The sequence below is a fragment of the Mus musculus genome, chromosome 16 (assembly GCF_000001635.26).
Source record: "Mus musculus strain C57BL/6J chromosome 16, GRCm38.p6 C57BL/6J".
NCBI lineage: Eukaryota > Metazoa > Chordata > Mammalia > Rodentia > Muridae > Mus > Mus musculus.
Genome location: NC_000082.6, coordinates 24930772 through 24952701, shown reverse-complemented (window position 1 = coordinate 24952701; position 21930 = coordinate 24930772). Strand labels below are relative to the sequence as shown.

At 41.9% G+C, this 21930-nt stretch overlaps 1 protein-coding gene and 1 long non-coding RNA gene across 11 annotated transcripts in view; one reads left to right on the top strand and one right to left on the bottom strand.

The window, feature by feature from the left end:
* Lpp (LIM domain containing preferred translocation partner in lipoma) overlaps window positions 1–21930 on the bottom strand; it is a 599229-nt gene that overhangs the window by 39877 nt on the left and 537422 nt on the right. The window lies entirely within an intron of this gene.
* Gm52245 lies at window positions 11298–20087 on the top strand. Its single transcript, XR_003951917.1, has 3 exons — window positions 11298–11699; window positions 16568–16791; window positions 19581–20087. It is a non-coding gene; the product is annotated as a predicted gene, 52245 (long non-coding RNA).

Genomic DNA, 21930 nt, shown 5'->3' with positions numbered 1-21930 from the left:
CTGTCATGGCACAGACAAACCACCTCATTGGTATTCTCCTCACCAGTAAAAGTGACAGGGTTATAATGTCTCTTTTGTGAGGCCAAGAGAGTTGGGTGAAATGGGGCAAGCTCAGGTCCTACCTGCTACAAGTGCACAAGATCCACTGTTCCGAGGGCGGGCTTCACACACAGCCCAGTCCTGGCCAATATGGCTTCCTTTGCATTGTTTTTTTATGATTTGTTCCTCTAAATCAGAAGTGACAATCCAGACCACACAAGTTCCAGTGAGTCCCAACTGATACAGAATCCCTCCTGAACATACAAGGAGTTCATAGAACATTTGAACACATTACTGCTTCTTCACCAACATCTGGCTAAAGGAGGAAACCTGGGAAACAGGGGCTAGAGGCCACTGAAAAATTCCTCTGATAAATGTGGTAGCACACGTTTGTAAGGTCAGCAACTCAGAAGGCTGAGGCAGGGGATCAAAAGTTCAGTGAGCCTAACCTCTTCTCTCTGGTGATAAATCTGTCTGAATATTTTGAGACGGGAATAACACCATTTTATATGAAAAGCTGCAGTTTTTAATTCATGATTTATAGATGGTACAGGGGAGGTTCAGAAGATGAAGTAATGAGGGGTGCCTTGCAGCCGAGGTCTGTGCTGTTCTGTCTGGCTCAGTCCTCCCTGGTCTGCGGTCTATGTCCTCCCCCAAGTCAACTTGCTGTTTACTTGACTAAATAACCCCTTAGCAGATGTACTACTCAGCCTCACGATGATTGCTGCATTTATGCTTGCCTCAGAGTGAAGTGCACGATGTTTTGTCGGAGCCTTGGGGGCTCACAGCACAGAACAAACATCAGTTATCCTTGTTGACACTATAAGAGAGATGTATGCTTGGAAATGTAGCCCAAAGTGACAAGTGATGCTTGTAGTGAGCCTTTAGATATTTAGATACGATCCTATTAAAGCAACAATAAAAACATTTTCTTATTTATATTCCAGACTACTGGCTAGGTTGGAATTCAAAGGGGGCTCAGTGCAGTTGCCATGCCTTTTGCTACTGGTAGGCACAGTTAGGCTATCTTTCCCAGAGAATTTTAAGCTAAAGGAAAATGTCCCTTGACAATTTTCACCAGCTAAAAGACAAAAGTGTTTTTGCTACTGAAAACTGTCACTCCGTATTCTGACTTCAACTTCCAGCATCTGAGAAGAGATTAGATTTCTAATTTTCGAATGGGGGATGAGAACCCGCAGTATGGAAGGACCTGCTTCTGTGTCAGGCTGTCATTTTCTGGAACCAATGTTGTTTCTAGAGTATTTTGGAAGAGGAGGCAGGAATAGGTCAGAACTTGCTAAAACAAGCTCTTTGGTACTAATAATTGTGCTAGATGACTAAGATCTCTGTAAGACAATATAAAAGTGTTTCACAAACTTCGTTTGCTAAAAAAAAAAAAAAAAAAAAAAATACTGGCCATCATTTGAAAGCTACCTGACCAAACAAGACTTGGCTCAGGCTATTAGAGATAGTACTTTTAATAAAAGCAGCCTGCACATGAGGATTTGCATAGAACAATCTGTGTAGCTAAGCTGTTCCATCACCCTCTCCACCAGACAGGGAGCGAGCATTCAGCTCTCCCAAACTGCCAAAGCTAAAAGGATGTACTGCTACGATCCCTAACTGCCAAAGCTAAAAGGATATACTGCTACTATCCCTTTGGTTTGTTACACCCTGCTTCCTTTTCTTGATTCTTAGGCAATGATCTCTTTGTTTTTCCTTATTCAGCTTTGCTTGGCTTCTTTTCTCCCAAAGCCGTGTGTCTGCAATGTGGAGTTTGCATAGGATTTCAATTATAGGATTTAGATAGTGACCAAGCAGGGCCATGAAATCTACAAACAGACCAATCATGGACTCAATGCTATTTGTGTGAAGATAATAAAAATTATTACTCTGTAATTACAGACAAATTAATTTCTGTTCATTTGGGTTCTGCTGAATATATCAAAGCAACATTTGCAGAATACCAAAAGGCAGTTAAGTGGGTGCCAATCACTAGGTGATGCCTTTTCTAGGACTAAGGTACTTATGGAGTCAAACCAGAAGATTCACCTATACACTCATTCGTGCATGTAGCCCCTATGTGTGTAGAGTGTAATGATTCACCCTGCAGGGGCACAGTGCAGCTAGGGGTTGCCTATGCAGCCCCTGCTGGGTTGCTCACACTAAAACAATGCATGGGATAGCCATACAGTGTTGGAAGGGTGACAAGATTGAAAGCTCATGGCACATCAAATGCTTATTATATAAGACTAGGGCAAGCATGACAGCTTTAAGACCACATCAATTGTTGTTGTAGAAATATGAATACCCAGGAATGTTTCATCATCGCCCTCCTCCAAGCCTATAGACTAAAGATAATAATCTTTCATTTTATGCCTAAAGAGCAACATCAAAGACAAAAGCTCAAGAGGTAAAGAAGCCAAAGCTCACACAAAGGGAAATCCAAACGGCAGCTGCCAGTGCACACGTCTCCCTCTACGCTTTTCTCAAGGAAAATTAAAACAAACATTTCCTGAAGTTTTGCAAAAGCTAACTCGACCTGACAGAAGGAATTTTATGGAATTCTTGTGAAATAAAAGGCAGTGTTGCCTGAAAGCACTTATAAATCTTGGTAGACAAATGTTTATATCAAAAACAGTTGTGGACTCTTTATCAAAAGCAAAAAGAATTACACAGAAATAAGATGTGTGCATGAGGCCATTAGAAAGGCGTGCCTTCTTTGCTATAAAGATGGGGCAGAAGGCTGGTGCTGGAATATTAAAAGTCGTCTGACTGATGGGTACCTTCCTGCAGCCATGTTGCCTGTCCTTTTTCCACTGACATCTTGGTGAGACTTTCCTTATGTTAACAGAGCGTCTTTTGGGGGTACCTCTGCTACCACGGGCAGGGTACATCCTACGCTGGTTCCTCACTAGCTATGACCTCGTGAGCTACCATAGCTAGTGCTGGATTCGCTCTGCCTCCTTTGGGATAGTTTCAGTATATAAATTGTTAACCTGTATATCTGTTTTCAGATGAGAGAAGGAAGCACAGAAAATACTCAGAAGTAGGTGGGGATTAGCCTTGCCAGAAACTCTTCCTAGGATACTTGGTTCGACATGTCTCCCGGGGCTCAGTTGCCTCATCTGCAAACTGGGAAGGATAAGTGAATCTGTCATACTCTATGAACTGTGGTGCCCATTCATCTGTGACTTGGGAGCTATTGGCACAGAGTTCTACTGATTACACAAATCCTCTTACTGACAGCCATGACAAGAACTAGGCTGTTGTATCTGACTTATGGGAAATGGAACCCAAGCACAGTCACTCGCTTTGGGAGTCAGTAACTAGAGAAGCCTCTCTTTCCCTGAGACAAGCAAATGACCACTAGAAACCTTGGATAAAACCTAGGTTTAATGATGATATAATTATCGTATTATCTGTTGCTACCATTTACTATTACTAAAACATGAATCATACTGACAACAGAATAGGCCCTGTGCACAGAATGCCAAGAACCACACTGGGTGTAGGGAACTTTTATAGGGGATCAAATACTTGGGGCTACAGGAACCACTGGATGGATGGCTATGAAAAAAATTTCATGTAAGTTTGTACAACATCTTGCCTTCACCAATAAGACTTGTATTGTTTCATCCCAAAGGAAGCAAAACAAATCTTCAGTACAACAGGGAAACATTTAGCACTGATGGGAAATAGTCCTTGAAAGACACATTTTAAAAAACACACTTGTCTCTTTCAAGTAAGGAGAATCTAAACATACGAGCAGTCTAATTAAAAGGGTTAGAGAGCAGGGATATCCTTGAACAGGTTCGTTATACTCTCACCCTGCATCTTCTTGTGCTCCTGGGAATTCATTTAATTCTCTATGGGTTATGATTACAGAAAAGACCAAAAAAAAAAAAAAAAAAAAAAAAGAAAAAGAAAAAGAAAAGAAACTGGGGGCTCATGTGGAGTGCAGAGTGGCTGGATTTGTAAGTGAAGACATTTTGCTCAATGGAATCTTTCCTCAGTTATCTGCCAAGGCTCTAGCAGCCCTTCAAGAGCATAGAAACATGTTCAAACGGGTTTTGCCTGCAGACAGAGGGACGCTAATTGCTTTTCTCAGATTCTCTTGAACCTTCTTGCAGGCAGAAGCATAAAAATAGCCAAGCTGTGTACACTGCCTCTAGGATCCAACCCTCCACCTGCAAAGAGGAATTCATGTTTCAACTTTTGTCTCTTCCACAGGTTTGCTTTGGAGCCTAATTACCAACTAAGTTTGATGACAACATAACTGGCTCCAGGGGCTTCTTGTTCCTACCAAACAAAACAAAAAACAAATTCCTGAAGCAAGTCCTGCAGGTTCCACTGGGAACCCTGAGCTACTGATGCAACTCCAGCTGGGGGTGCTTCCCTCCCTGCCTTCAGTCAGCAGGTCCCTGGAGAGGCTGCCTCCATCGAAGTGGACCAGTTTCAACAAATATTTACTGACAAATGGCTATTATTTTAATAATAATAATTTGCAATCATTTGTTGATTCACAGCCAACAAACATGCTCATGGATGCTATCTCACTTGATGAGCATAATTCCACGAGGAAAGTACATAAAACAGGGCTCATTAGCTTAGTTAAACAGATGAACGTTTATACTGCTGGCAATAGTAAACTTGGGGTGTGAGATCTAGTGCTATCGACCTGTTACTTGCCTTTTTCTTCAGTCCGCTTTCCAAGAGGCAGCCCAGCTCTGTTAGAAAAGCACTTGCAACAGTCCAGAGACAAAGGATGAGGTGCCCTTCACCAGTCTATCTGTCAATCATGGGTAAATCACACACTGCCTTTGAGGAATGCACTATCTTCAACATAGCAGTTCTGGACAACATGCAGACCTGTTTAACACAGAAATGAATGTCCTGTGGTAGCTCCTTGCCAATGGAGGTGGTTCTGTAGAACCTTAAAAACTACCCATACTGTACACAGGAAGCTATAAAGGAAGTACTTTATCAGATCACAGGCTGTTCAGAACAGACTTTATTTAGAATGAATCAACCGCAGCTTTTGATACCTGCCTAACCATCTCACTGGATTTAGATAATGTAAATCTGTTATCTTACAGCTTCTAGGGGCTTCTTTGGGTCTTTGAGATACATTCTTAAGATATTTAGACTATTAGCACAATGTATTACCCAACAGGTATACAATTCGGAGCCAAGACTTTTTGCTGGCTAACAACCAAAGGCCCATCTTTGGTTCCAGAGCCAACTCATCTTGCCTGGTGAGTTTCTCTCTCTTCAGTCTACTGAGATGGATCCTAATATAATGTAATGTGCTCATGATTAAGTTACATCTCTACACATTCATGTTCTGGGCATTGGAAGCAAATTCAGGTCTACCTGGCACTCACAGAGAACAGCTATAATAAAGTCAAGTCACCCACAAGGACAGATCACTGCAATTGCCTTAGGGCATTGGTTCTTAGCCTGTGGGCCACAACCCCTTTGGGGTTCCAATGACCCATTCAGAGGGATCATCTAAGAGCATCAGAAAACACATATTTGCATTACTACATAACTGCAGGAAAACTGCAGTTTTGAAGTACCATTGAAAATAATTTTAAGGTTGGGGTCACCACATCATGAGGAACTTTATTAAAGGGTCACAGCATTAGGAAGGCTGAGAACTACCATCTTAGAGCCTGTCCTCTACAACAATTGATATAGAAAGCTTGTAGAACAAGGTCCTTTCAACTTGCTTTTTCAGTCTCTCAGAATAAACACTATTCCTATTCACTTACTGGAACCTCACCAAAAATCTAGGAGACATATATTAGGTGCCATCTTTGTGAGACCCCTCTTGGTTTAAATGCATATTTAGCAGTACATATACAGATGGTGAATGCTTATTAGCCCTCAAGGTCCCCAGTAGCCATCTTATGATCTGTATGAAGAAATATGTAGCTTTATATGTTATGCAAGAGAGGGAGGCATTACTAACTCATCACAGAGGGAATTGGAGGGCATCAGTTCTTATGTAAACTTACTGTCTGACCTTGGGTGAATCATATCTAGAATATTATAATTTCGAATTTAGTTCAAGAAAAGGCCAGTAATAGTTGGCCTGGGTCACAATCCAATCTACACAGTGTAACACAAAGAAGTGTTAGGAGGCCAGGCCAATAGATTGTTTTCTGTGGGATTCCCTACATGGAAAGTGTGCCCCTGACAGATGACAGAGAAAGAGGATACACTTATGTACTGTCAGTTTCAATCCTGACAGAGGGAACTGTGGTAAGCCCTGGCCTCCAGGCTAAAGGATTTCAGAATCTCTAGCAGTGTTTGGCACAACTTTTAGTATAGATTCCTCTCATCTGCTTAATATTTCAAGCACTGCTCCTTGAATTAGTCCTCATATACAGTTGATATACTATGAGTCTCTGCAGGCCACTGGTCCCATAAAGAGTATGTGGGGATAGACCCTTTATGCCCCTCATTCCATGCTTGACAACTTAGGTGAAGACCTGGCCTAGTGCCATCTCTGGGTAAATTCTTATGCTTTCTCAGGAACTTAACAGAAAGATAGTAGAGAAATCTCAGTCTATGCTCATGGATCATTATTTCTGTCCTGTAAGATCTGTAAGTCGAATTAACTATTACCAAAGTATAGCTAATTTGTAGAAGAACATCTAGTTCAGCAATAATTCAAGAAATCCATCAAATGTGACTAGGTTCCTGGAGTACATGGTGCTCTTGACCCACAATACCAAGCTCTCTATCATATGACAGGGTGAGTTTACAGGGCACCCTTTAACGTACCTGACTTGTGTAAGTGGATACAGAGATCTCTGGGGCTGACTCGGTATACTGAAAATTGCTAAAAAAAAAGAAAGAAAAAAAAAAAGAAAAGAAAAAAGAAAAAAAAAAGAAAGCCTTCTTCTCTATCTCCCTAGTATACATTTTGGAAGGGACTATTTAAAATAATATTTGATGTCAGACACTATAAACATGCATACTTCTAAACTAGTAAGTTTAAATGAAAATGAGCTCTATTCCAGATTATCTGCAATCAATGTAAATCATTATTCAGATGTAAAAATCCTAAAGAGGTCTTGCTTTTGCAGCATGTGTGGAAGCAGAAAAAAAAAATCTATGTCTATCCCCCAAGAGAGAGCTATCCACTATTATACTGTCATGGGTCTTACTCATACCCCATCATTTGACACATGGCTTAGAGTTTCTGAAATTCTTTAACCTGTTTTTGGGTCATGAAACTATCGTGGTGAATGAGGAGGGCGAGAGCTTCTTTATTTTACAGATGTGGGGGCTGAGGCTTTAAGGACCCCTCTAAGGTCAAATGTCGAGTTTACAGCACAGCTGGGTAGAGAATTCTGGTTATTCAACTCTGTGCACCAACATTTTCCAGCCACGCTACCTACCACCTTAGGGAACTTGGAGCAGGCGAGACGCTCCCCTTTTCAGCTACATATGCTTGGACTTCTCACTTCACCTCTCTGAGCTTTCCATGACAGCCAAAGGCATCTAATTATAAGTGAAGTTTGTAACTGACACGGAGGCTCAAAGGAGAGAGTGTAATGCTGGGCTTCAATTAGTCAGTGTTCCCATAGAAGGATACAGCGGCTAGGGGAAAGGGCGTGCACAGAGTGGGAGAGGGTCACAGATGGTTAAGATGACCTGAAGCAGAGAACACAGTTCTAGGAACAAAGTGGAGCTGCAGTGATCCAAAGAGCTTCCATGAAGGGTCAGAGGGGAAGGCGAGTCACAGAACCCGCTGGTCATTCTCTCAGACTTGATAGTCATGCTGACTAGAATGCAGAGAGAAAGGGGAAAGACAACGTAGCTCTGCCCGGAGGTGGCACAAGAGCTCAGAGGAAGGCTCTAAAAACTGCCAGGCATACGAGATTACTGTGCCCAGAACAGAAATGTCCCAGTGTCTCCTGTGTGCAGGCACTGGGGAGGGCACAGGACCAAATGCAAAGCGGCTCTGCCTTCTATAGGCCACAGTCTGCAAGGAGAAAGAGGCATACATAAACTCATAGAAATTTCCACAAGAAACAAGGAAAACTACAAGATTAGATGTATTCGTACAGACACAGAAATAAATACATATAATGTGTGTCTTAGATGTAGTTTAACATGTTAATAAAAACAATCATTAAATGCTCATAGGATCAAATTCTTTATGGAACAAGATCTCACGTCATCTACTCTGTACAACTCAAGAAGACATCAATGTCCCTTAGGATTCGTGACCTAGAAATGAAAGAGACCAGGGCAAGTGAGTTAGCCTCCCGGATCGCACACAACTGGAAAGGGTAGTGCTGGGATTTCCATTTCAGCAGAGACTCCAAGCACATTTTCCCATATCACCCCCATTTCCTCCTGGATCAATACTAACTTCCAATATTCTATATACATCACACTGATTATTTTTACCTTACTACAGTGTAAGTACAGAGTTGGGAATATTTGCTACTTTTTACTACATTTTCTCAACGAGTATAGTTGAAACAGAAACATAGCAGGTGTGGGTAATAGTTGCAGAGTAGAAAAATAAGGGTTGAGGTTACTTCATCTGGTCAGAGAAGCCTGGAGTCAGATGGATATTGCTAAATAGACTGTGCCCAGAGCAGAAGGAAGTGTCCCTTACTCTACCACTACTGGGCTTATACCTGTCTCCTAGGCTGAGCACAGGATTCCTCTTCTTTGACTCTCTGTTTTCAGTTCTTTTGAAGTAAGTCAGATGGAAACACTCAGAAGAGGGCCTAGGTGAGGTAGGGACAGGCAGACAGAGGCAGGGGGATAGAGAAAGCTCTGCAGACAAAGACTGGGAGGCAGGTGTGCAGGCAGCAGATGGGAGAAAAGGTTGTTTGCAGGTCAGTGAAAAAGATGCTGAGAGATTTACAGTCCACATTCCAGCAGGCACCCAGCCTGGAACACAGCAAAGCAAGCTCTGAATTCACTCACAGGGCTGCTAAATAGCGAAGAGGAGGAATCTCCTACTCTGCCACTGCTGGGCTTATACCTATCCCCCATGCTGAGCGCAGGGTTCCTCCTTCACGTTTCTCGGGTTTCACACACTCCCGGCCAGCATTAATTCTGCCCTTCCTTTTACACTGTTAATGGCTTGCCAGCCAAAAATCCATCCCTTCAGTTCTTTCTCAAAGATCTGAACTGAGTAGGATTCCTCTGCCTGCTCAGCTTCTGTTCTTCTGTACAGTCGTCACATGAAATAAATTACCATGCTTCTCTCAATATTATCTAGTCTGAACTATTTACATTAGCAAAAAAATAAATCTATAGTGTCAAGTACCGTGCAGTGGGAGATTGCCCCCTGGAATGCGTCTGGGCAGTGGTATGTAAATGTCACAGGATTGTGATCTTATTTCAAAACAACATGCTAGGCTGATGGTGGCTCTGGGGTGCACATCTTAGCCACTCATGATAGGGTCCAGCACCATCATATCTGACTCTTTCTTAAAACACACAGACGGTTTAGTTATGGGGGTGATATGTAATTTGTTTAATATTTGAATCTGTTAAAAACTATTCAAATCTCCTAGATAATCAGACTCTTTTCATTAGCCCCAGCCAAGGAATCTGTCTTCATCAGTACTTGCTTTCTGCCATGTGGTTCTGTCCCTTTTTTCAGGAAGCATTCTTTGCACAGGTGTAGTGTGTGAGGAACTCTATGTCTGACCATAAAGGGGCGGAGCAGAAGACATAACACCTTAACGTTACGACAGAATTCTGACAGCTAGTATTAGATCTAAGACATCATCAACTACACAGAGAATATCAGGTGAGACAGAACATGACTGACAGTGACGTAGGAAGTAAAGAGAGTGGAGAGGAAGTCAACAGAAGATTTACTTTCAGCTGGGGTAATCGAGAGAGAGCTACTTAAGTTGGTTATAAGTATACCCGAGATATAAGATACAATTTGCAAAACACATGAAACTGAAGAAGAACGAAGACCAAAGTGTGGACACTTTGCCCCTTCTTAGAATTGGAAACAATCACCCATGGAAGGAGTTACAGAGACAAAGTTTGGAGCTGTGTCAAAAGGATGGACCATCTAGAGACTGCCATATCCCATAATTAGCCTCCAAACGATGACACCATTACATACACTAGCAAGCGTTTGCTGAAAGGACCCTGATATAGCTGTCTCTTTTGAGACTAGGCCGGGGCCTAGCAAACACAGAAGTGGATGCTCACAGTCAGCTATTGTATGGATCACAGGGCCCCCAATGGAGGAGCTAGAGAAAGTATCCAAGGAGCTAAAGAGATCTGCAACCCTGTAGGTGCAACAACAATATGAACTAACCAGTACCCTGGAGCTCTTGACTCTAGCTGCATATGTATCAAAAGATGGCCTAGTCGGCCATCACTGGAAAGAGAGGCCCATTGGACTTGCAAACTTTATATGCCCCAGTACAGGGGAACGCCAGGGCCAAAAAGTGGGAATGGGTGGGTAGGGGAGTGGGGGGAGGGTATGGGGGACTTTTGGGATAGCATTGGAAATGTAATTGAGGAAAATACCTAATAAAAAAAATTAAAAAAATAAATAAAGTTGCTGGAGTTAATGGTGCTGATGAGCAATTACAGTCAAAGACAGTGCAATGAAAACCTACTGCGGACATGAAGGAAGGGAGCTGGAGCAAGCAGAAGCTGGACCAGAGTGAGCCTGGTGTGCCAATCTAAGCTCTCTAGACAGGCCTTCTTAGATAAGAGCATTTTTGCATTATACACTAAGCCCCATTCTTCTTTGTCTACACTCTTTTGCCTATTCAAATTCTACCCTATCAAAATTGGGTATTCTATTCATACCCAAGAGTCCTTGAACTTGACGGTGGCAGGGTGTCTATACAGCATCGAATAATTTATCTGCCCTCATCTTCAGAAAATTTAAACTGGATTCATTGTCATAGTGTAAAATACAAAACTAAACAAAGACCCAAAAGACCTTCGGTGTTTAAGAAAGCGTGAGAGGCATGCTCTCTCTGGAGGTGGCCTGTCTACGGCAGCATCTGGGAGTGTCTGGAGTGGAGTGTTTTCTCCAGTCAATCCACTGGCAGCTGCTCCTGAGACAAAATAAATGGGAGTCTATAGAGGACAAGCTGTACGCTCCATAGAGCAGCACATAAAGACCCAGGGGAGGAGAGGGTGAGAGGGGAGCTGAGGGGGTGGAAAGAGGAAAAGAAAGGCTAGGTAGGATTATGTCACCAGGTATCCTTGGCAACGAGAAAACATCTTGTACATTCTGTCTGAGAGATCAGCAGCACGTGGAAGAAAAATGTGCCCTGCTTCTGTCAACATCAATAGCATGGGAACAGGACATCTCTGAGCCTGAGTAAAGGCAGGAACAGAGACACCCAAGGGCCTTTATAAGGACCTGGCAAGAAGAAAAACTACTAAGTTGGAGTGGGTCTGTTGTCTGATTATTAAGAAGAGTATTGTTGGCGAAGAAAGCTTCCACAGCACAGTAGAAGTCCTGTGAAACACCAAGTGTTGATGGTACCTCGTTGTGAAGGATACATCTAACTCCAGGGTTGGTGGCCGACTTGCAGGGGGAAGACTCAACCCAAAGGGCTCATATTGCCCAGAGTCAGGACGCATGACTCTAATGAAGACACCTTGCCATCACATTCAGCTGGGCAGTAAGTCTGTATGTAAGTCTGGGACAAAGCATAGTAAAGTTCGGACGCCTTTGCTCATAAAGATGTAGTGGGCATCTGGACTAGCATGGAGTCCACAACAGGTTCAGCCTACTGCCTTAGCCCCACTAGTCTTTGTTACAGATATTCGCCCCCAAGCACATAAAGTATCTCATCAGTAGCTAAGGAACTAATAATAACAATCACCACCATATTTGACTATGTGCTCATATCAGTGGCCAGCTACAGCTAAGTTAATACTTCAATAACACCTATGATATGCCAGAAACCGTTCAACGTGATATATATGTGTATATGGACCCTTATGCAGTCATTTGTTCTCATATATAAATATATACACATATGCTCACTGGCATATATGCATATGTAAATGTTTATATCCACACATACCAGAATGCTAACTTTATCCACATTCCAAGTCTGTTATAAGAATGGTTACTGTTCTTGTTTTAGGTATGAGTACTAAAAAGTAATGCCAAGGCCACTCAACTAGTTTATGGTAAAACTGCAATTTGCAAGTACCTTTCTATGTTGGAAAAACAAAGACACAAACCCCAGAAAATACTGCCATGCATCAAGAAAAAAGTCCTTCCACACACATGTGATCAGAAAGTGTAAGGATGCATTCATGTGTGCATATACATGCCCAGGCTCCAAGAGAAAGACTTGGGCTTCTGCATCTGTTAAGGGCTGAAAAACAGACTCCAAAGGCCGTGTGAACAGTCCTTATGTATGAGTGTGTCATGACATTAAAGCCAACATGATATTCCCAGGCAAGACATGCACCAGACTGATGGGAAGCAAGCCACACGCAGAAATCAGGAATATCTTCTGCTTGGGATGCAGATGTTCCTGGCCATGCAAGATGAATTTCTGCCAATCCATAATAGCATCAGGATTCTTACATGTTCCTTCTCTCCCCATTCCCAACACCGCTATTCCATCCTACGTTAGGCTTCTAAAGCATAGTATGTCATCATCACCTTTGCCTTCTACAACTTAATTTATGAGAGAGATGTGAGGTTTCTCTTTGGAACTTAGAGGAGAACATATAAATGTGTCAAAGATGACATTGGACATATGGCACTTAAAAATAATTTTAATGAAATTCAGAAAAAGCATGTTCACTAATTCCACATCTGTGGTGATGCAACTGGTATGCCATTCAGCAGAAAATAGGCCCCCCTTCCTGCATGCCAGGTCCACAGTATTGCACATGTCTCAAGGGAAGCCAGAAATCTTTGAGGATGCAGTATATCCAGAAGTTCACTGCCTAGCTCAAGGAAATGCTATCTAAACTGCAATCCTAGGCCACTGGAAGACTTTGGTACTCCAGGTCAGTACCAATTTGAGTTCAGTTCTCACCTATGATGGGGCTCTTCTTTAGCAATTTTCACCATGGCATCAACCAGCAACAAGTTATTATGCACAATATGAAATATAGCAAAAGAGCTTAATTTAAAATTTTATTTGCTTTTATTTATCTTACAGTTAAATAAACCATAAACTACAATGTCACCAGTGAGCATTACACAGGATGGCCCATTCCAAAATCTATCAGTAGTCATCACATTTAAACCCATTACCAAGCAGATGAATGCATTTTTAGAGAGCATGGGTTCTACATGGGAAACCTCACTGCTTAAATCACCCAGTCGCTACTCAGAATCACCATACGGCCTTCCTGATCTGACTACTTCCATCACATTCACATTTCTGAGATGACAGTGGGACACAAAGAGACCCCTGAGTCAGATTATGACCATGCCTTCCAATTACAGCATCCTGACAAGTCTAATCACTTAGAACTTGGCAACAGCAAAAGAGTCTGCCAGAGATCACACAGACACACACTGGGTAGGGCTGCAAAGTTTTAGGCTTAATGAATAGCAGTACTGGCAGTTTGAAAACATAATTTAGAATCCCATGCTAGCAATTATTAATAGTACAATTTCTGGACTCATAAAAGTCATTCTAAAAACAAAACAAAAACACAAAAAATACCCAACCCAGTCTTTAGTAAGCGGCTACTACAATTCTACATCATGCCCCTTGGGGTTTCTTTAACTTCACTTGTTCTTTGCCTTTTATACTAAAGCAGTTATAGATTATCATAAAAGCATACAAGTATTTTAAAGTCATGGGAAGGCAAAAAGGCCTCAGCAACACAAAACATTTTAATTTGCTTTACTTGTTCTTTTTATTAACATTTACAACATAGTTGTTGTGTTTGTTTTTTCTTACCAACCCCCCAAACTGTACCCAATAAAAAAATGTTTCCAAATTGGGACGCCAAGTTTCCATCCAAATACTATTTTGTTTAATATCCCTGGCTGAACCCTACCCAAAACAAAGATCTGCACTGCAGCACAAGGGACTTCATGGTTGAAGGAGCGAGCTAAATCACAGTGCGGCCATGTGAGTCTCCCATATATATACTGCATTAGGAAGACACGAAGACGAAGGCCTGCTCAGCACACTTGGTAATGCCCTCTTGGACACTAGGGGAAAGTTTCTCATTGATCCTGAGGCCATTTATTTTTATCTTCATCTTCCAGGAGAGATGGCAAGTCTCACTCTCTATGTCCAATGACCTTGACTGTCATCCTGGCTTGGTTGTCTATGGCTCACAGGTTGGCTGGGATTCTAAACAAGACTCTTGCAAAGAAGTAACCAAATCTTTATAAGGTGCAAAGCCATGCCATCTAGCCTATGTCCATCTACCGGCAAGGGATGGGCCCCTCTCCAAACAGCCAACTTACTACATGGCCAACCATGTAGTATATTTTCTATATAAAAAAATATAACAATCAACAGCAACGTATGAAGGGACTTACTTGGGAGGGATTTCATGCTGACATAGAAAGAATTTCCTGTACATATGGTACCCAATTTTAGACACAATGCATTCCTGGAAGTTATATCATAAGACAGATCACCAGACGGGAAAGCTGGGATGTTTCTTTCATTCAACAAACATCTACCAAGTGCCCACTGTGTCCTAGGCACAGTGACAAGTTCTGCCCTGTGAGTATAGACTTAAAAAAATCAATGCATTCAAGCTAATAAAGGTATGAGAGGAGAAATAAATGTTTATAAGGCTGTGGCAAATGAGCACAGAAGTACCCAAAAGAGTGGAGAACATAATCACATTGCCCCAGAATCATACAGAGATGATCATTTCTGTCATACTTTCTACTATGGTTTCAGTTTTAAACATCCCTTGAAAAACTCAAGAAATAGAGGTTGAACATTGTTCAGTGCTCAAGAGCACTGTGTGTTCTTGCAGAATACATGGGGTTTTGTTCCCAGAACCCATGTAGAAACTCCTAATTCCCTGTAACTTAAGTTCTAGGAGATCCAGATGCCTTCTTCTCTGCGCCCTCCCCCCACTCCCCAGACACTGGACTGCACATGGTGCACATACATGCATGCATGCATACATATATACATACATATATGTGAGCACTCCTGCATACACATAAAAATCTTAAAAACTGGCTTATATGTAAGTCTTGATCCTATGGTGCACTCTGAGGAGGTGGTGGAACTTTAGCATCAGTCTATAGGTAACAGAGGATCTTTTCAGGAAGTGGACTATGGGACCCCACTCACATTTCACCCTCTTTTGCTTCATAAAGTGAATGGTTGGTTTCAGTACATCATCTCATCGTGACACGTTACAATGGGCCTTCCCTACAAGATCAAAAGCTTTGGCGTTAACTCATCATGGACTGGAATCAAGCTTGCAGGCTCTAACTAACTTTAGTGATTTTCTTGAGCATCTTATTGTAGTCATGTCAGCCCACCATGACATGTTTGGGTGGGCCTTTTCCACTAGACCAAAAACAATGGGCTCAATTCATGGACTGGAATTCTTAGCTTGCAGGCCCCAAATAATCTTATAACTTTAGTAAATGATGATCTTTGGCATCCTGTAGTAACTAACTTACCTTCCAAGCATGTTGTAAATATCTAGGAGAATCATCCTATTAGGGAACATAATCCCCATGGGGGTCTTAGAGCTCCCAGCTTTCTGCTTGTCCTCAACACTCCCTATCCTCTTCTTTCAGAGATTGTCTCAGATCTCTGTGATAAGCAAGATTATTTATTTCATGGGGCCAAGCAGACAGCTTCTACTTTTTTTTTAAAATTTATTACATATTTTCCTCAATTACATTTCCAATGCTATCCCAAAAGTCCCCCATACCCTCCCCCCCACTTCCCTACCCACCCATTCCCATTTTTTTTTGGCCCTGGCGTTCCCCTGTACTGGGGCATATACAGTTTGCGTGTCCAATGGGCCTCTCTTTCCAGTGATGGCCGACTAGGCCATCTTTTGATACATATGCAGCTAGAGTCAAGAGCTCCGGGGTACTGGTTAGTTCATAATGTTGTTCCACCTATAGGGTTGCAGATCCCTTTAGCTCCTTGGGTACTTTCTCTAGCTCCTCCATTGGGAGCCCTGTAATCCATCCAATAGCTGACTGTGAGCATTCACTTCTGTGTTTGCTAGGCCCCGGCATAGTCTCACAAGAGACAGCTACATCTGGGTCCTTTCGATAACATCTTGCTAGTGTATGCAATGGTGTCAGCGTTTGGAAGCTGATTATGGGATGGATCCCTGGATATGGCAGTCTCTACATGGTCCATCCTTTCGTCTCAGCTCCAAACTTTGTCTCTGTAACTCCTTCCATGGGTGTTTTGTTCCCAATTCTAAGGAGGGGGCTTCTACTTTTTATATGTGAGAAAAGATTGTTCATATATCAGTTCATATATCAGCTCCAATATTTCTCTACCCCGCGAAGTCCCTGTTAACATTTCATGGCTGTGTGCTCTTCCTCTCTCAGAAGCAGAAATGGAATGGTCATTTCCAGGACATGTTTGTGAGCTTGTTGTCATCCTGCAGTGCTTTTTGACGCACTGAGGGTTTAGGAACAGAGAAAAGAGCCATTTCCTCATGAGTCAGGAGAAATGGGGTACCAGGCATAAGCAACACTCTAAGGACCACTCACTTCCTTGTGTGAGCAACATTCAACCCCCAGAGAAACTAATAAACTACAATATTCTCAAGGTAAGACCTAGATTATTGCCCCCAAAGTTGCCCAAGAGTGGTTTTATAACCTTAATATGTAGGGATCAAGCATAGGTTAGATAATAGTGCTATCATGAGAAGAAATGTTACACTACTATTAAAATCCAGATTTTGAAAGGACACATCTAATAACATATTGGAAAATATCTTTAGGAGTAAAATACATTATATACAAATCTATAAACATGTCTAATATATGAGAATATATATTATATAATATATAAACAAATATATTTTGTATATGTGAATATATGACTGCAATTTCATTTTAAAAATCAGAAAGATAGGGCTGGAGAGGAAGTCAGTGGTCAGAGCACTTGCTACTCTTCCAGAGGACATTAATTTAGTTCCTAACACCCATGTTACGTGGATCATTGCCACCTCCAACTCCAAGGAACTTAACATCCTCTTCTGGCCTCCAAGGGCACCCATCCAAATGTGGCACACACACACACACACACACACACACACACACACACACTCATACACACACTGACACAAATCTTTTTGAAAACGGAAAGGGATGAGTTGGTTATTTATATTTAAATGTTTATGATTCAAAGTACATGTGAGATTACACGTGACTTGAAATGCAGTCCAGAATTGAATGTCTGTAAAAATATGAAAATCACAATGGAAACCACTGGAAACACTATGTTGTAGTGTCAGGATCACCCAGAGAGCTTTAGAGAAAACTGTCCTAACAGGCTTGACATAGTGCCTGTGCGTCAGCTCTGAAAATGGCCAAATCTAGACGTGAGCATCATCGTGCTGGCCAGGAGGATGGAAATGGCCTGGAACTCAGAGCATGTTCAAGAAGCTCAGAACTAAAGTCTAGCAGCGTGGGAAACAATATTGGTGCAGTGGAAATATTAGTAAGAGCTACACAGAAAGAAGGCTGGAGAGAAGGGTCAGGGGTTAAAAGCACACTAGAGGACTCAGGTTCAAATCCCAGCATCCACATGGAGGCTCACAACTGTCTGTAACTCCAGTCCTGTGAATCTAACCCCCTCTTCTAGACTCTATGTCCACAAAGCACTCAGGTGGTGTATAGACACATGCACAGACACAACACTCATGCACATAGACAATTTTTCCCCAAGAGCTTCATGGAAGGTAATGCAATCACTCTACTTGTCTCGTAACTACTCCTGAATGCATCACAACCTGTAAAGACACTGCATTCACTTTTTGATTGTTTTTAAACAGAAACTTAGATTTTTCTTAAAAATTTATAGAGAAGTGTTGTATTTTAATTCTCTGAAACATTTAGAGTGAGTTCAGCTTAGTGGTCTAGGTTCACTCCACGGAAAGTTAAACTTACCAATAATAATGATGATGATGATAGTAATAATAGTAATAGTAGCAGTAGTAGCAATAATAGTGATGACAATGATGATAAACCTTCAAGAATACTGAAAATAAAAACTAGTCTTCAACTCAATGGTAGCACACACGCAGCACACATGGATCCAGTCCTGAAGTCAGGACTTTCTGATAGGACAATTCCAGGAAATTGAGCTGGGGATCTGCTAAGGTGGGTGGGCACATTAGTGAGGAAAAGCAAATGTGAACAATAGTGTAATAGTTCACACTGGGAGTGTGAGCACACCGGCTCCTCCTCTTACTAGCCAGCACACAGCCTTGCCCAAACAAGACAGAAAGATACGCACTCTTTGTTTTTGCAGTCATAACTTTTAAAGTACAATTTGTAAATATCTGACCTAAAATAATAACAACATGGACTTTTCTGTGTCTCCTCTGGCCTTTTATCTGTTGAATTCACACCCACTACACATGAACATTCAAATTTACATTCCAGTCACCACCATAATGAATTTCTAAAGGGAAATTTTTTGACCTTTAACACATAGGCAATGATTCACTGCTGACAGGGCTTAATGTGATGGATTTAGAAATCTGATTACCACACTTCCTTGGGAGACTCAGCTCAAAACAAAACTAACCCTGTTGCACAACAGTAAAAATGAGCTCCGAGTCTTGTGGATTTGCATGTGTAGCTGAAATCACAATGCGCAACCTTCTGAGACCTCTCATCTACTGCGACTAGAACAAGATCTTCCTTTTCTGATAAAATGCCAGTTTGATCTGCTTACTGTTTAGCAGCTGCAGACAGACTTTTATTCAGGCTGCAGTAGCACACTCAAAGCTTTCCGATCAACTGGAGAGTTTGCTCTCAAAATGCTCAGCTGCTTGGTCTCTACCTGGCTCTTCCATTCGTCCTCTGCCCTCTTGCCCCTGGGATTATGACTACGCATGTGTCAATCTTCCTGCCTTCACATCTTCATCTAGGGTTCTTATCCTTGTCCCCTCTTTCCCACTAACATCATGTGCCACAGACCTTCCCATCCTCCCTGAGGAAGTGTCGCCAATTACCCAGTTCGAATAAATGCCTTCCTCGTGCAATCTCTATGTCCACTTAAATGCTTTCAAAATCGGCTTTTATTTATTTTACAACTTTTTTTAAAAAAAAGTTTCCTTCTGACAGATTTCCAGAGAGCCAGATGTTGCACACAATAGGCTTTCAGGTATCTTTTTAAAAGTGGGATTCTACGAAAGTGGTTCTTTAGAGACAGAGATGAAAACCCTCGTAGGTTTTATAAACACACACACACACACACACACACACACACACACACACACACACACACACAGAAATTCATTAGAGATAAGGAAAAATTAACATCAGTCAAATTTGCATTAGAATCAGAACAGTCTCATGGCAAGTTATTTTTCTTGTCTTTCAGAAGTCAACTGAACTGAACACAGACTTGGCCCTTTTGGTTGGGAAGAATGCTGACACACAATATTGTTCACAAGGAGTTGGGTGCTTCAAGGACAATGACATTTGTGCATGGAAACGCCTACCTTCCACTTGCCCGGAGGCCGATTGTAAACATGTTAAACAGTTTGCCCAAGGCACTCTATTCCAGACTGCCTGTCATATAAACAACATTAACAGTTTTGCTGAAGAGAATAACTAAGTGATTCTCACCTTACTTTCTACTTTTTCCAGGACTCCAGAGTAATATCTGTCCAGCTAGCATGAACTATGAAACCCTAGCAATTGCTGGGAGGCTCGAGGGAGGAAATAGCTAAAGGGAGAAAAGCAGTCACTGAAACTGCTACAGACACAAGTGAAGATGTCTTGACTGCCAAAAGAGACTCCCTAGGCTTCCCACATTATTATTCATAAGAAGAAGGAAGCTGCCAGGCCGGCAGTGAGCACACCTTAAATCTCAGCATCGAGAGGCAGCGGCAGAGGCAGAGGCAGGCAGATTTCCGCGAGTTTGAAGCCAGCCTGGTCTACAAAATGAATGAGTTCCAGGATACCCAGAGTTACACAAAGAAACTCTGTCTTGACAAAAAGCAAAAACCCAAACCAAACAAACAAAGAAAAGAAAGAAAAGAGAGGAATTAAAGAACATTAGTTGAAAGTTAGGAAATTTGATACTCAGCAGGGTAAGCAATGAATTAAATCACTCTGTTTGCTGGGTTTTCATCTGTGTATGTTTGCTCAATACAGAACAGCCTACTGTAGAAAACGGCTTCAAAAAGCCCGAACTGGAACTGTTAAATAGAGGTCCGAAGGTGACTCCTGCACAGCCTTCCTTTAAAGTGAGTCTGGACACTGTCTTATACTATAATATGGTCCTTCGCTTCAGATTAGGTTTTGGAATTTTAGCTCTAAGATAAACACATGATCTGGTTTTCCATTTTTGTTCTGTACACACAGAAACACTGTAGTCTTTTCAGACTCGAGCAAAACGTCTCACTTACCACAGCCCACAGGAATCCCAACAGGGCTGGGTGCTGTTTTGGGGTTGGGAGTGGCAGTAGCAGCAGAAGTACTTGTAAAATGGAAGAAGGTGTGAGATGCTTCAGGAAAAGGATGCACTCCCAGAGGCAGGAAGAACGGGATACTTGGCATCTTGATTAAGACGGCTGCAGAAGAGGATCCGGCATGATGTACTCACTTGAACACATCTATCCTACAGAGCTAAGTGCTTTAACAGCCCTTCAGGAGTCTGGAGCTGGATTCTGCATTCAAAGCTATGCGCCGGCTCGATTCAGGTCTTGCTCTGAAAGGTTATCTGTCAGGTGATTACTAACAGTGCTGAGTAGTTTGTACAAAGGTTTGATAAGGCTGCAGAACACCATGGACACTGACTGGAAGCAGGAGAACTGCCCCCGTGTCCAGATTTCCTGCTTTGGCTGCCAGTGCTGGTATTGAAGGCACTCTAGTAAGCTACCATGACGTGAAGGGATGACCGAAGAGGGCCTATTGGTACTGACCTAGAAATAGGGTCTATGTAAAAAACAGGCCTGCCCTTTGTAGGAGCCAGATATCCCCTTGACAACTTATAACCAATAATTTGTACGCAAAACTTAAGAAGGATTTCTTCCTTTTCAAAACAACCAGGATACAAGATTTTTACAGCAATCAGGAAGAGAAATTAGTTATTTCAAACAACTTGGTCTTCTTCTCCCAAACAGTAAGGTTTTGTTTTTGTTTTTTTGTTTTTTTTTATGTGACTTATCAAGAAAATAGTCTACATGGCAGATGATTTCAGAAAACATGGGCAGAAAATAGGTATCAGGGTACGTTTCCCTAAGAACATGGACTTGAGTGAAGTACATATGGAAGGAGATACAAGCTCTACCGTAATTTAGGAAATGTGATTAAGAGAACCGAACAGGAAACCTTCCCAGAATACATCAAGAAGGTATTAAAACGCAGGATAAAAGCAAAGGCAAGTATCCATGCAGACTCTCACATCTGTACTTCCTAATTTCTTGAGAAAAGTCAACCACGGTCAGCAATTTTACACAGGCTGAGAAGAAAGCACGAAAAAAACCAAACGTGTGAGCCAGATATACTTTCATTTTTTTCCTTTTTAAAAGGTGCATGCCGATTCTCTGAATAGAAAGAAAATCTGACAAGTGACTTGTTGACACAAACACCCTCAGCGAGGAAAACTGCTTCCTTACTGTCTGCAGGAGCCTGCCTGCAGCCCAGTATTGGCTTAAGGTAGAGAAAGCAGCTAGTCTACACTGAACAGTTGCCAAGGGAACAGCCAGCATTTTATGGCATTA